The 14845-nt window shown below is 47.0% G+C and overlaps 1 non-coding gene and 1 pseudogene across 1 annotated transcript; one reads left to right on the top strand and one right to left on the bottom strand.

Moving 5' to 3' along the window:
* Positions 1–3154: 3154 nt before the first annotated feature.
* On the bottom strand, positions 3155–3261 carry LOC114609832. Its single transcript, XR_003709588.1, has one exon. It is a non-coding gene; the product is annotated as a U6 spliceosomal RNA (small nuclear RNA).
* A 5623-nt stretch (positions 3262–8884) lies between these two features.
* Positions 8885–9730, top strand: LOC114609804 (annotated as a pseudogene).
* Positions 9731–14845: the final 5115 nt, after the last annotated feature.

Here is a 14845-nt window from a genome sequence, read left to right as displayed (position 1 = left end):
CTCTCTCTCTCTTTCTCTCTCTCTCTCTCTCTTATCATTAGGTATTGAACCCAGGGGTCTGCACATGTTGGGCACGCAGGCTACCGAGCTGCATCCTAGCCCTATTTTCTGAGGCAGTCTCTCCCTGAGCAGCCCAGGCCAGCCTTCTTCGTGCCTTTCCCTCCCGAGTGCTGGGATTACAGGAGTGACCCACCACACGCCTCTCCACAGTTTCCTTTAGTGACCTGCCACGTTTGGTGAGATGCAGCCTCCAGTTGCTGCGCCTGAGCTGGTTCTGCAATGCCTGTCGTCTCAACACTGCTAGCTGGGCATCTGGGAAAGGCCCGGAAGAAATGGAGACACTTCGCGGTGCCTCGTGGTGCCTATCGGCTGTGCAGTGAGCAGCAGGCACAAGCAGAAAAACGGAGCGGGTTTAAGCCATGTGACATCTCCCTAGGAGGTGACCTAGCAGATAACTTTGATGTCTTGTCAAAAGGCTTTACACTCACTGTCCCAAAATCTATAGATAGTAAAGCAACCGGGCAGGGGCTTGTCAGCTGGAACACTGGAACAGGGCTGTTGTCCCAACCCAGAGAATGCCTTTCTCCACTCTGTAAGAACACTCTTCTACCCTATGCTGCTGTTTCATAAGACATTCAAGTGGGGTATCCCCAGGACCACCTTGTGACCAGGGAAGGGGTACAGGTGGTACAGTTCATATGCGCTGCCCCACTTTATGCTGGGTCTTACAGGAAACAGGCCATGGGCTGTGTTAGCACACAGATGGGCTAACAAAACAGAGAAAGCAAGGCTGTAGAGGGGCAGACAACCTGCAGGACTGGAAGAGACCATGGGCACTTCATGGAGGGGCTGGTATATCCTGAATCTACAGGAGGGACTGGAGCTGCTGCAGAAGGACCAGACACAAGCACAGAGGATCAGCACCAGAACCCGCTGGGTGCTCTGTGGAGGTGAGCTGGGACTCTGGCAAGGACCTTGTCCATTTCATCCTAGCGATCTCCAGAACCGGAAGTGTTTCCGGGTCCTGTAAGACACAGGTGACTTTGGTTTTCATGTTGACCCACACAGAAGAGTGTGAGGATCAGGAGTGCCATCTTATCTATGCAATTAAAGAAGTGACAAGCTGCTTCCTGTTTGTGCTGATTTCTCTACTGTCAGCAAGTGCTGCATGGCTGAAAAATGGGGTTCTCTGGCTGTCTTGACTTGGATCTTAAAATATCTATCAAAGGCTCGTGCAGCCGAAACACCCAGACTCATAAATTATATATAAATGTTATTTATATAATTTACATATAACATATAGCATATTATATATATAATATACATTAACAACAAAAGGAACAGTGATGGGGGTGTGATTAGAGGCAGGGAAGGGAGTCACAGGGTTAACAGGCTCCTCCCACGAGGAACCCTGTTACCTGGAACACAGGGATAGGCATGACCTGGGCAGATCTCAGTGGCACAGCATGCCTTTGCATGCACAGGCCCTTGAGCTCAGTTCCCAGCACAGAATTAGAAGAAAAAGGCGGGACCCTGCTTCTGGTGGCGCCTGGATACATGGGCTCATGTTCCCAACACTGACATTGGCTGTCCCTGCTAGTTCTCCCAGTCCCTCGCTGATCGGCATAGGATGACTTATTGAGAGTCGGTGACCCTGTGAGCCTCTGCACTCTCCCCACACTTGCCGGGGCCTAGGGCTGAAATTCAGGTAATAAGTGAACACACCATGCCTACATTTCATTCTGCTCTACCTCTCTTGTGCCCCACCCCCGGTGGCAAGTCACAAATAATCTTCTAGTTACAGTGGGAAGGATTTGAGACACATTGGACTCAGCACTTTTGCCGTGTTCAGATGGCCTGCGTGCTCCTCCATGGTTTTATGTGTTCCAGTCTTCATGCGTTCAAGGTGTGGTATCCTGGAGTGGCTGTTTTGGGAGGCAGTGGGACCTTCAAGAGGTCTTTAATGTCGGGGAGAGCTGTGATGCCAGAGGAGACCATAGGACACTGGCCCCTCGCTGGCTTTCTGCAGTAGTGTGGCTTGTCTGTACACACACACACACACACACACACACCTGCCATTACTGCAATGTGACCCAGCCATGAGGCCTTCGGCAAAGCCAAACTGATGCCAGCACCATGCCCTTGAGCCTCCTGTCAGAAGCCATCTAAGAGAGCGGGAAACAGTAGGTGATTTTCTGAAGATGGCCCATGGTTTTGTGTGGCTGAGATGGATAAACTCTGAAATTGCAAGGCTTTTAGAGAGTTCATCTCAGAACCGATTGTTGTTACGATGTCTTTCCTGATGTAATTAAATAGCATAATGATCCTTAGGCATGAGCCCACCCTCGGGAGCAGATTCTCTGCAGGTAAGTGAAGCTTGAATCAGGTTTATGTTCAGGGAAAACATTCCTTTTAGGCTGGCTATAGAATCATTTATCTCATAACTAAAGGTCATAAACTGGGGAAAGCAGAGAGAACAGAGAGCAGACAGCAGAGAGGAGGGGGGAAGGACGGAAGGGGGAAGGGGGGGGAAAGAGAACAGAACAGAGAGCTTTGTATTACCGCGAGACAGGTTTTTTCTTTTTCTTTTTTTTCTTTTTTTTTCTTTTTTTTTTTTTTTTTTTTTTTGGTTTTTTCGAGACAGGGTTTGTCTGTGCAGCCCTGGCTGTCCTGGGACTCACTCTGTAGACCAGGCTGGCCTCGAACTCAGAAATCTGCCTGCCTCTGCCTCCCAAGTGCTGGGATTAAAGGCCTGCGCCACCACCGCCTGGCTGACAGGTTTTTTTTCTTAACAGCAAGTTTCTTCTGATAAGGACAGGGAATTTTCTTACTAAAAAGGTAGTTTTCTCTCTCTAAGCAATAAAGGTTGGAGCATATTTTTCATCCAGAATGAGTATGTTCTTTCTGTGCTGGCACTTGATCAATGAAACCTGCTTGTGGGGGCTTTTGCTCCATTCAAAAAAAATTATATATATATATATGTGTGTGTGTGTGTGTGTATGTATATATATAAATATAGGTATATGTATGGAAATATGCATGAATACTTATGGAGTAGATGAGACAGGTGGTCAGGTTCACCAAAAAATGTGAATGTATCACTCTGTGTATAAATTTATATTTTCTTTCTGCAAGCATAACTTTCTTTTTTTTAAAAAATATGGAACGCTTCACGAATCTGCGTGTCATCCTTGCGCAGGGGCCGTGCTAATCCTCTCCGTATCGTTCCAATTTTACTATATGTGCTGCCGAAGCGAGCACGTGACTTTCTCTTCCCGTTTCACTAAGTTAATCATTCCAGGCCTCCCCTCTCACCGAGCCTTAGCAGTAAATCCTGTGCCGAACTCCACGCTGGTATACAGCATATGTTAATCACCAGAGACTTACAAAGTCATTTATAAATAATAATTAGGTTTTCCAGCACTTAATGAAGCATGGAACAGTAAGAATTAAGTTTCCTAACAGGCCATGGATCATCAGTCTTTGGCCTGAGTTTCCACTCTGCGACCTATTTCAGCACCCATTCTAAGACAGGGCAGGCTCCTAGCAAGCCTCCCAAATCTCCTCAGGTTAGTCTGCAGCGCATTTCACTTCAGTAATACAAAATGGATGCCCACAGATCTGGGCCGTCTAACGTCCAGCATCTGAAGATTCCATGTCACAAGGAAGAGTTGAGTCAAACACACCTTTCAGGACCATTACGGCAAGCTGGGTGCGGTGATGCATGACTTTAATACCAGCACTTGTCAGGCAGAGGTAAGTGGATCTCGTGGGTTCAAGGCCAACCTGGTATTAATCCATCTGGATGAGGATAAGATCACTACCACAATGTCTGAGCTGAACGTGAAGCAAGCTTTATAAACACTGGCCAGGACAATGGATACAGGTTTCCTGGGATTCCTGGAGAATGGTTATGAATTACATTTGTCAGGTCCTTATAAAGATGAACCTCACAAGGCTACAAACTTCCCACCTTTGTCCAGTCTTACTTTCTGCCTACATACCTCTCACCTATGCATGGTCAAGCACATCCTATGCAGTTGGGGCTGACAACTTTGTTGGGGATTGGTTCTAACGCTTAGATTTAATCGGGAATCTGCATGTCCAAACGCTGAAGGTCCTTGTCCCCAATTGATTTTTGATTGATCCATAAAGATGCCAGCAGCCAATGGTTGGGCACAGGGAGACAGGGTGGGACTCTTAGATTTGTGTGGGCTCGAACACAGGAGAGAGGAGGATCAGAGGATCACCATGATTCGGAGGGAGGTGGATCAGATTTAGAGCTGCAGAAGGAAAATCATTCCAAATGTAGATGAGAAGAAATGCAGCCCCGAAAAGGGCTTCCCAGAAGTGTCTTGGGAAGCAAAAACTAAGGAACCACCCAGAAGGTACAGGGCAGCAAAGATAGATCGGAGATTTGGAGAGTGTTGAGTCAGAAGTACTGGAGGGAAATCTATGATTGCCAGGTGGAGGATTAGAACTGCCCAACCTTTGAGCTAGCCACAGCATTTCAAAAATAAGTTTGTGTGTGTGTGTGTGTGTTTCATTTGTGAGGCCAAGGAGTTCCTGGGTGTGTGGCTGGAAGCATGTGACCCACCAGGAGCCAAAGCAGTGTCGCTAAAACCTCTGAGCTACACAACCTTGTTTACAGAAGTGAGAACATGTGGCTTGTATCTTACCTAAACAGCCCCCAGCATTCCAGAAAGTGATCTGCCCTTGGGTGAGTGGGGCTTACAGGTTAGAGGCATTTTTGTTTTATAGATCTCTTAGCACAAAAATTTAAAACTTAAAATGTAACTTTAGGCCTCACACGTGAGTTCCAGGACAGCCAGGGCTGCATAGAGAAATCCTGTCTTAGAAAAAAACGAAAACAAACCTTACTCATGCACCATAGCGGAGCATGGTCTGTCATGGGGGGTGGGAGAGGAGCCTTCATCTTCATCAGAGCAGCAGTGCTTGCTTGTGAGAGGCATCGGCAGTTGAGGTTGCAAGAGGGCGGGTTATAGGAGCTTCACCTGAGACCCCAGCCTCCTCTTAGCCACTTGTCTACTTAGCCTGGGAGGGAGATGTGTATCAGCAGGTGCTGGGGTATTTAGGCCGGGGAAGTTTAACTGAGGAGGAAATCCATGTATCCAGCTCTGAAGCAACCATCACCCATGTTGGGCGAAGACCTTCTAGAGTGGCAGCTTTGGGGTCCCTCGTGCAACCCCTCACTCTTGCTCTGCAAGTAAACTTTAAATCCATTGTTTCTTCAGGTTGGCCTTTGGTGGGATTAGACTTGGGTTTGCCAATGGGACCATGTGGATTGTTTATATCCCTGTGGTGGTTTGAATATGCTTGGCCCAGGGAGTGGCACTATTAAGAGGTGTGGCCTTCTTAGAAGAAGTTTGTCACTGTGGGGGGCGGGCTTTGAGGCCTCCTATGCTCAGGCTCCACCCAGTGCGGAAGAGACTCTCCTGGATCCCTTGGGAAGAGAGTCTCTTCCTGGATGTTTTAGGATTAAAATGTAGAACTCTCAGCTTCTCCAGAACCATGTCTGCCTACTTGCTGCCTTGCTTCCTGTCATGATAATGGACTAAACCTCTAAAACTGTAAGCCAGCCCCAATTAAATGTTGTCCATTTTAAGAGTTACCTTGGGCCGGGCAGTGGTGGCTCATGCCTTTAATCCTGGCACTTAGGAGGCAGAGGCAGGCAGATTTCTGAGTTTGAGGCCAGCCTGATCTACAGAGTGAGTTCCAGGACAGCCAGGGCTATACAGAGAAACCCTATCTCGAAAAACAAAACAAAACAAAAAAAGAGTTACCTTGGTTGTGGATCCCTTCATAGCAATGAAACACTAAGACAGTCTCCCAGGAAGGAAGTTTTTGAAACACAGGGAATGTAAGCTGCTGGGATGGGAAGGTGGTAAGATTGTTGGATTAAAAATTTTGCTGGCAAAAAAGAGAAGAGTAGGACAGTTTGTAGAGCCGAGCCTGCATAGTGGTACTTGCCTGTAACTCCAGAGGTGAGCAAGCAGAAGCCATAGTCCTATGTCAGCCTGGACTACACCGTGACCCCTTTTCCCACCGAGAGTGGTAAAGACGGGAAGCAGAGAGAGTCTGATTTAGCATAAACTTAAGTAATGGTAGACTTGAAGCATCTGTCCTAGGTTGGCCAGAAGAAAGACCCCCCCAAGTGTAGGAGGAGCTAAGGTGGGAGGGGTTAGCAGAGGAAGAGGAATGAGAAGAGAAAGAGGAAGAGGAGGAGCTAGAGAGGGCAGAGATGTAGGAGGATGGAGAACCACACAGGTATGGAGAGCACTCATGGGGAACAACTTAGAAACTTATAATTAGGTTAGTTAATTGGGATACAACTCTCTTTGTATGGGCGTCTTGTTATTAATCATTATCAAACATATAAAGCCTTTGATTAATCTATAAGAATTAGAGTCTCATTCTCTTACTGGGCCCACATGGATGGCAGAATGGTCTGGGCAATGCCCTGCCTTGTGGAGACAGCGTAGAAGATTGGCAGAGCCATCTCTCATGCTGGCATCTAGTGGGTGGCAGGGCTGGTGTTTCTGGTGGGCCAGCTTTAGCTGCAGCACGCACGTGGCCTCAGTCCGAGAAACATGGCGGCTGGGCTAGGCAGAGCCACTGCAGCTTAATCAGCTTGAGCCAGAGGCTGATTTTAATTAATTACTACAATACCCAAGCACCTGTGGCAGGTGCCGCTATGCTTCAGGAATCATGTGTTGGAGAGATGGTCAAGATGGAGTAGGCAGTAGGAAGACAGAAGAGACAATGAAGTGAGGAGTTCATACACTGTAGGAAAGGTGGGACTGGAGACTACAGCAACGAGGAACAGGCAGATAGGAACAAGCTATGCTGAGGTCCTGGCCCTGAGCTGGTGACAGGTACGATGTCTGCTGGGTCCATAGTCCTGCTGCAGCTGGAGGTCTGTGTCCATGTCTGTGGCCCAAGTTTCCATCAAAGGCCAAATAGATGTCTGTGGTCTGGCCTGCCACCAGGGATCTTGTGATATCTAAGGGACCTGCTGCTGCAGAGGGACGTGCTGATCTGAGTGGCCCGCTCTACCTCCCGAGACCATGGGGACATCTAGACATGTAGCTGTCGGGAGCCATGTCTAGGTCTGTGGTCTCATGAAAGTTGGGGTCTGTGTGGATGCCTCAGGCCTATGTTACGACCAAAGAATATGCAGAGTGACCAAGCCCACTCAGTCAGTCAACAGGTTCTCCAGCGCAGGAGTGAGGATTAAAAGAAAAGAGACGGTTAGACAAAATTGCAGCATGACCCCAGCCAGTTCTGAGGCTGAAGGCAGGTTTGTTTAATTCAACTTTTCTTTTAAACCCTTTTAATTACACGCAAGTATTTAGGTCAGTTCTAGGTTTGAGGAACCAACATTACAATAGAAACAAACAGTCAAGGAACAAACAAGGCAATATACAGAGTCCCGTGATCACTCTCATGATCGCTGGTTCTAAGGGTTCATCAGGATGACAAAGTATCTGAGCCTACTTCCATGTCCTAGCCCACAATCATATTCATGCCTGAGGCTTACCTCTTTGTTTTAGCCTAAGACTAGGATTCCTGACTGAATTTACTTCTCTGTTTTAGCCTAAAAATAGACTCCTGCCTGAACTTACTTCCTTGTCATGGCCCAAAGTCAGATTCTTGTCTAAAGCCCAATTCCTTGTCCTTGGCCAATGTCAGATTCCTGCCAAGCAGCCCCAATGGCTTCCCACAGCAGAGGTCCCGGGTCTACACTGCCAATGGAGGCACTGTGCTGAACGGGCCTTCTCTCCTAGGCAGCACAGTAGAGGTGAGGGGGTTGGGAGCACCGAGGCATGAACTTGGGAGAGTGGCCCCATCCCTTGTCTGCCATGGACTGGCTTCAGCAAAGGAGTGATGTGTCTCACCTCATTGTTTGCAGCAGGTGGGAGAGCTGGCCCTGAGATCATGAGAACAGGAGAGCTGGCCCTGACCCTCACCAACTGCAGCATTGGGTGAGCTAGCCCAGGTAGGGCTGATGAGCTCACCCTGGTGGTGTGGGCATGGAGAGCTAGCGGGCTGATTATTTCAGCAAACTCCCAGGCACAGATCCAGAGCTTTGAGTTGACCCACCCCAACATCCAACTCATCTATGACTTGCTGGAGCACTGGAATGAAAGGGCCAGTCCCTCAGATCCAAAGCTGCAGGATCTGCAACAACAGGGTATCTGAGAGAAGTCTTTGTGAGGATAAGGATCCAGTATTGATAATGTAACAGAAGCCAGAGGCTTCAAACCAGACCAATGACTCATTGCAATGAGCATCTGCAGGTAAAGAAGTGTGTGCAAAGGGTACACTGTGGGACACACTGTGACACACTACAGCTTCTGTGACAAGATATTTTTCTGTCGTATGTTTTTCCTTTCGGGGGTAGGAAGTTGCAAGGGTGGAGGGCGGATACAAAGGGATGAGAAGATGAGTTAGGATTGGAATGTGAAATCCACATAGAATCAACAAAAAAAGTTGGTTTTTTTGTTTTTAAAAAGGAGCCAGGTGGTGGTTCAAAGAAAGCAGATAAGGTAGGTAACATGTGAATTTTAATTTATTATTATTATTATTGCCAAAGCCAAAGTCTCATTTGGACCGATCAGATCTTTTCCGACAAATCAAGGCACATTATTTGGTTCTTGCTGTAATAAATTTAACTCATTCAAGATGGCACCAACCAAGTAAGCTACATTCTATAACTCTCTTTTATATCTGAAAAGTGCTTCAAACTGCTGTCTTGCTTTCTGGTTTAAAAATATGTTGAGCTTTTTCTGCGCTACCCGGGGACGGGTCCATACGGCGTTGTTCTTGGTTCCTATCGTAAGTTAAAAGGGAAACTTACACAATGTCCAGAGCCCTTGACGTCCTGCAGATGAAGGAGGAGGATGTCCTCAAATTCCTTGCTGCAGGAACCCACTCAGGTGGCACCAACCTTGACTTTCAGACAGAGCAGTACATCTACAAAAGGAAAAGTGACAGTATCTACACCATAAATCTGAAGAGGACCTGGGAAAAGCTGTTGTTCGCAGCTCGAGCCATTGTTGCCATTGAGAACCTCGCTGACGTCAGTGTCACCTCCTCCAGAAACACTGTCCAGCAGGCTGTGCAGAAGTTTGCTGCTGCCACAGGAGCTACTCCAATTGCTGGCCCTCCACACCCGGGACCTTCACTAACCAGATCCACGAAGCCTTCAGGGAGTCATGGCTTCTAGTGGTGACTGATCCCAGGGCTGACCACCAGCCCCTCACAGAGGCCTCTTATGTCAACCTGCCCACCATTGCTCTGTGTAATGCAGATTCTCCCCTGTGCTATGTGGACATTGCTATCCCGTGCAACAACAAGGGAGCTCACTCAGTGGGTCTGATGTGGTGGATGCTGGCCCGGGAAGTACTCCGCATGCGAGGTACTATCTCCCGTGAGCACCCATGGGAGGTTATACCTGATCTTTACTTCTACAGAGACCCAGAGGCGATTGTGAAGGAGGAACAGGCTGCTGCTGAGAAGACTGTGACCAGGGAGGAATTCCATGGTGAACGGACCGTACCACCTCCTGAGTTCACTGCTGCTCAGCCTGAGGTGGTCTACGGGTCTGAGGGTGTGCAGGTACCCCCTGTGCCCATCCAGTAGTTCCCCACAGAAGACTGGGTGCACTGAGGACTGGTCAGCAGCTCCCACAGCGCAGGCCACCTAGTGAGTTGGAGTCACCACTGTGTGATCCTGAGCTGCTCTGCAGACACCTGAGCAAAGGGAAAAAAAGGTGGAAGGAAAGTAAAGTTCCTGAAAGCTGCAAAAACAAACAAACAAACATGTCGAGTTCATCACGAAGCTCAAAAACATGTTTTAAAACTTATTCTCTCAACAACCATCTCACCTCAGTGTGAAACTGTAGCATTGTTCAGAGCATGTAACTTGTCCCACAGCTGGGAAACAGTCGGCCGTTTAAAGTACTCCCTTTGCACGATCCACAGAACTTGGGATGCTTTTCATTATTTCTTGTAACTCTTGTGGCAGCATCTTCATTGCCAATATTTGCCAATGACTCATACGGTGAGTTCTGGTCACTTTCAGACGTTGAAATCCAGATTGACATCCTAGCAAAACTGAGTGGCGCGCCATCTGTGCAAACACCGCAAAACTTTCCCCAAGAGATCTTATGGTCTTTCAGAAAAGAACCAGTTGTGTCAAATATATCACATGCAGTAGCTGTTGTTTCAAGAAGTCTGCGGAAAAGAAAGTCATCTTTAATATGCCTTGCATAAACCAGTGACCTTGAACAGTTTGCAATGGCTGGAGACTCATCGAGGTGCTTAGGAAACCTTGGAAGTGGAGTAAATTTAATTTCCTGGGTTACCTGGTCAAGAGTATCAACAGGTATGTCTGAAGGCTTAGGTCTTTTAAAACCTGTTTTAATTAGGGTTCTTAAATGTTTCAACCTCCATTTTAGCCCACCGACTGGAGGTAGCGGAGAAAGAAGATTAACAGGAAAAGGGGATTGTGGACCTGTTTAGAAGTAGTTCTTTGGGGCGATTTTAATCTTCGTTGTCAGGACACCAGCAGTTCAGTCCAATAGCAAACACCAAACATGAATCAGTAGCAGTGTCTCATCCAGGAGAAACCACAAGGCTCCACCAAATTGACAGGAGTCAACAGAAGCAGCCAGAATCAGTCGGAATACCATGAGAAGCTCTTTGGTGCATTTCTCTCTACGGAGACTAACGAAGTGTTACAAGCCTAGCAAAGACCAATGTAGTATTGCAAGGCAAGACAATGCAAGAGTGTCCCCTCACTGTCTGTGGGGCTATATTTATATCCTTTCTAAACATCAGGCATCCTCTCAAGCATCCATTCCTGTTGTAGAAAAATTTAATCCCAATCTGGGGTTCCTACCCTGTCCCGTCTTTGGCCATTTAGTTCCTGGATAAAAGCCACACACAACCTTTATATTTATAATAAGCCTCAATGACCACAGAGCTGGGCAGATGTCTGTCCTTTACGCTATTATGTTTATTTCCCAGCCAATAATCCCATTATGTAAATTTGCCATGTGTTGTCTGGGCTGCTCTTAACTTCAATTAGCCAACCCACATGGCCAATATTATATGACTCACCTAACCCATGGCGGCTTTCTCCTCTCTTCACCTTCTTCTCCCCATCATGATTCTCTTCTGACCCCAAGCCCAGAAACCTTAAACCCCGCCTATGTCTCTTCTGCCGAGCTGTCGGCATCTTTCTTAACCAATCAGGGATAACTTGGGGAGCAGGGTCACATAGCATCACCTAGGTCTAGGTGCAAACTCTCTTGTCTCTGGGGCAATCATAATCTGCATAACATTACAGCACATAGCAACAGATTAAAGCTTAACAGCTCCAGCAAAACATCACGAGCCCTCTCAAGTGTCTGCTTCAGTAAAACATCCTCTCACAAGACAGCTTCCAGAAAAACATCACATGACACAACTGAGTTTCCAAAGAAACCAGAAATTTCTGCTTCACAAGTCATCTATTCTTCTGAAGACAGTGTCCTTAGATAAGGAACTTGCACTCAATTGGAAACAAATTCACCTCTGATCATGACTTGAATGCCGTCTTTGGCTGCCAGCAACGGTAAATCTCCAGCGAAGGTGTGAGGTTTCATAGCTCTGGCGATTCTGCAAGCTGTCACATGTGACACTTCAAAGGCTGCTGCATGTTGTCTGTGTTACTGGCCGCCAGTGTCAATCCTGGCTTTCTTAGGTCCATCAGCTGTGCTTCTAAAATAGCTGGTATCTTTGCCAGCCAAGCTCAGATGCTTGCTACCGAAATGGCACTGAAGTTTGCTCAGCTTCTTAGATTCAGCTGACAGAACTTTACAACAAACAACACATTGTGGTTTCTCAATTCCTGCTGTAATTATTGAGGCAAAACCACACTGTTAAAGGTTCTCGGTATATTTTCTTAACGTTCTTCTCTACAGGATCCATTGTCACGGGATGTTTTTCTAATGAAAATAATATATAACAATAGCTTTAATAATACAAAAGATGAAACATTGGTATTGAGTCAATACAGTGCATTAAAGGTCCCTACGATTTACCATTCTGGGTTGTTTTTTTTTTCTTCTTCATAGCTGTTACTATCACAAGGGGCTAGTATTCACACCAACCACAGCTGAATATAAAAAAAAATACATAAATATATATATATATATATATATATATATATATATATATATATGCAGTAGTTGATATTTTTTGTTTTGTTTTGTTTTTTGTTTTTTCGAGACAGGGTTTCTCTGTGTAGCCCTGGCTGTCCTGGAACTCACTCTGTAGACCTCAAACTCTCAAACTCAGAAATCCGCCTGCCTCTGCCTCCCAAGTGCTGGGATTAAAGGCGTGCGCCACCACCGCCCGGCCAGTAGTTGATATTTTACAGTACATAATTTTACAGTTACCCAGTAATTAAAATTCACGAAGTGTCATTTTTACTTCCGATACTGCTGCTCTCTACACGTGCGACTGGCCCACTGTAAGCACACAATGGTACCGACCCTGTCACATACACCTGTATTGTATTTGTTCAGGGTAGATGAGATGGGGTTGGTGCTATGATGTCATCACGCTGGGTACTTGTAGGTGGCATACCTGCATGTGGATATCCCCCTGGAGATGCATAGAGGAGCCGTGTGTCAGGAAGGAAGGTGGCCTTCCTGAGACCACCAGAAATTTGTCTTAGGCGACCCCTGTGAAAGGGTCATTTGATCCCCAGGTTGAAAACTGCTGCCATAGGAGATCAGCCGAATTAGGGAACTGACTTCCAGGAAGTACAGTGTTAGCACCATCACACACGTGTACACACGCATGCGTGTACACACACACACAGAGAAAAGATGGAGAAGAGGTGTTTTTCTCAAGTCTGAGGCACAGGGATTTGGGTTCCATGCTCTCCTTGGTTCATGTAAGGTAAGGGGAAAAAAAGAGGCTTGTCTTTTACTAAAGTGAGTGGAGGTAAAGACTTCTGACCTTGACCAGGATGATTATTTATCCAGATGTTGCAAACCCAGCACTCTGAGAGGCCATGGGCATCCTTCCCGTTCAGTGCTGAGCCTCTGCTATCCTCATAGTCCACGAGGGGCTCCATTCCCCTCTCTACAGTCTAGAGCTAAGGACTGACCCATGGGGCCTTACACATGCTAGATGAACATACACCACTGGACTACTCTCTAGCTCTTAGATTGCTCTATGGTTTGAGACAGAGTCTCACTAGGCTGTCCAAGCAGGCCTTAGACTTCAATCCTCCTGCATCAGCCTTCTGAATAGCCTAAAGTTACAAGCCTATGCCACCATGCCTGGTTCACATCTTCACATTTCTGATTCATCATCAAATCTGTGCACAGAGACTAAGTGTGAGGGGCTTAGGACTGTCTGGCTCCACTCCGCCTGTGATCCTGGCTGTTCAGCAGGCGAAGGCAAGAGGATTGCATAAACTCGCAAGTTTGTAGTCCAGCCTGGGCAATGTGTTAAGATTCCTCCCTTCCTTCCTTCCTTCCTTCCTTCCTTCCTTCCTTCCTTCCTTCCTTCCTTTCTTTCTTCCTCTCTTCCTCTCTTCCTCTCTTTCTCTCTTTTCTCCTTCCTTCCTTTCTTTGTCTGTCTGTTTCTTTCTTTTTTGAGTTTTTTGTTTGTTTACTTTCGAGACAGGGTTCTCTGTGTAGCCCTGGCTGTCCTGGAACTCACTCCGTAGACCAGGCTGGCCTCAAACACAAAGATCCTCCTGCCTCTGCTTCCTGAGCACTGAGATTAAAGGCATGTGCTACTACTGCCCAGCAATTCCTTATTTCTTAAAGTGAAAGGAAAACATACTTAGACAATTGGCAGCAGGGTTGACCTGGGTGTCATTCTGTTGTACTTAGCAGACACAAGTAAACCAGTGATAGTAAGTGTGGTGCTCAGGAAGGCTTAGGGACAGGCCCTGCAGGCCTCCAGCCTACCCATCCAGGGACCCAGTACCAGGAGCAGCATTCTGCACAGAGCAAGGGTCAGCCAAGAGAGGAGGGGACAGAAGCGTTTTGTTTTTTTCTTTCTCTCTCCTCCTCCTCCCTCACTTCTTCTTGTCCCCCTTCCTGCCGCCCCCCACCCCCCGGGCAGTTTTGTTGGAGATTGAGAGGATAGAAAATTAGGCTAATTTGGAACTTGGGAGAACTGAAGCTATTTTGCCTTCAGGAGTGGGGCTAAATTCAATTCTCCTCCCCAAGAAAGCAAACAGCAGATGGATCACTGGGACTCAGTAACTGGCTTGGCGTCATCCATAAGCTGCAACTCAGCAAGAGACGATAACAAACAAAACCCAAAACAAAAATAAAACAACTCAAGTGGGGTCCTAGGCTTGGTGGCAAGAGCCCTTCCCTGCTGAGGCAAAAGTTGTCTTCCAACCTCCACAGGTGTTCATAGCACACACCCACAAATACTCTCAAGGTTGAGGTTGACCTCTGACCTCACACTCATTGGCATTCGAGATCAAGTTTATACACAAAAGAAAAGGGAAAACAGGAGGCAGGCTCCAAGGTAACTAAGGCTAAGATTCACTGCACTGGGGGGAGGGAAGGACAATGGGGGAGGGGTAGCTTCAGAGACTGTCGCAGGTAAGTAGTGTCTCTAGCAAGCAGACAGATTTCAGCACAGAGAAGGACACAGAAACACAAGCAAGTTCGATTGTTTAACTCTGAGAGCTAAGGGCAGGCTGACAGGCAGAGTTCAGATAACTACATCAAGGGAGGGGCTTGGGGGAATTTAAATTCCCAGCTTTTAAAACTAAACCCAAACAAAACAACACC

This window comes from Grammomys surdaster, unplaced genomic scaffold (assembly GCF_004785775.1).
Source record: "Grammomys surdaster isolate TR1022 unplaced genomic scaffold, NIH_TR_1.0 125984, whole genome shotgun sequence".
NCBI classification, from domain to species: Eukaryota; Metazoa; Chordata; class Mammalia; order Rodentia; family Muridae; genus Grammomys; species Grammomys surdaster.
The sequence above is the reverse complement of the archived record's forward strand: the minus strand, read 5'-3'. Positions and strand labels throughout refer to the sequence as shown.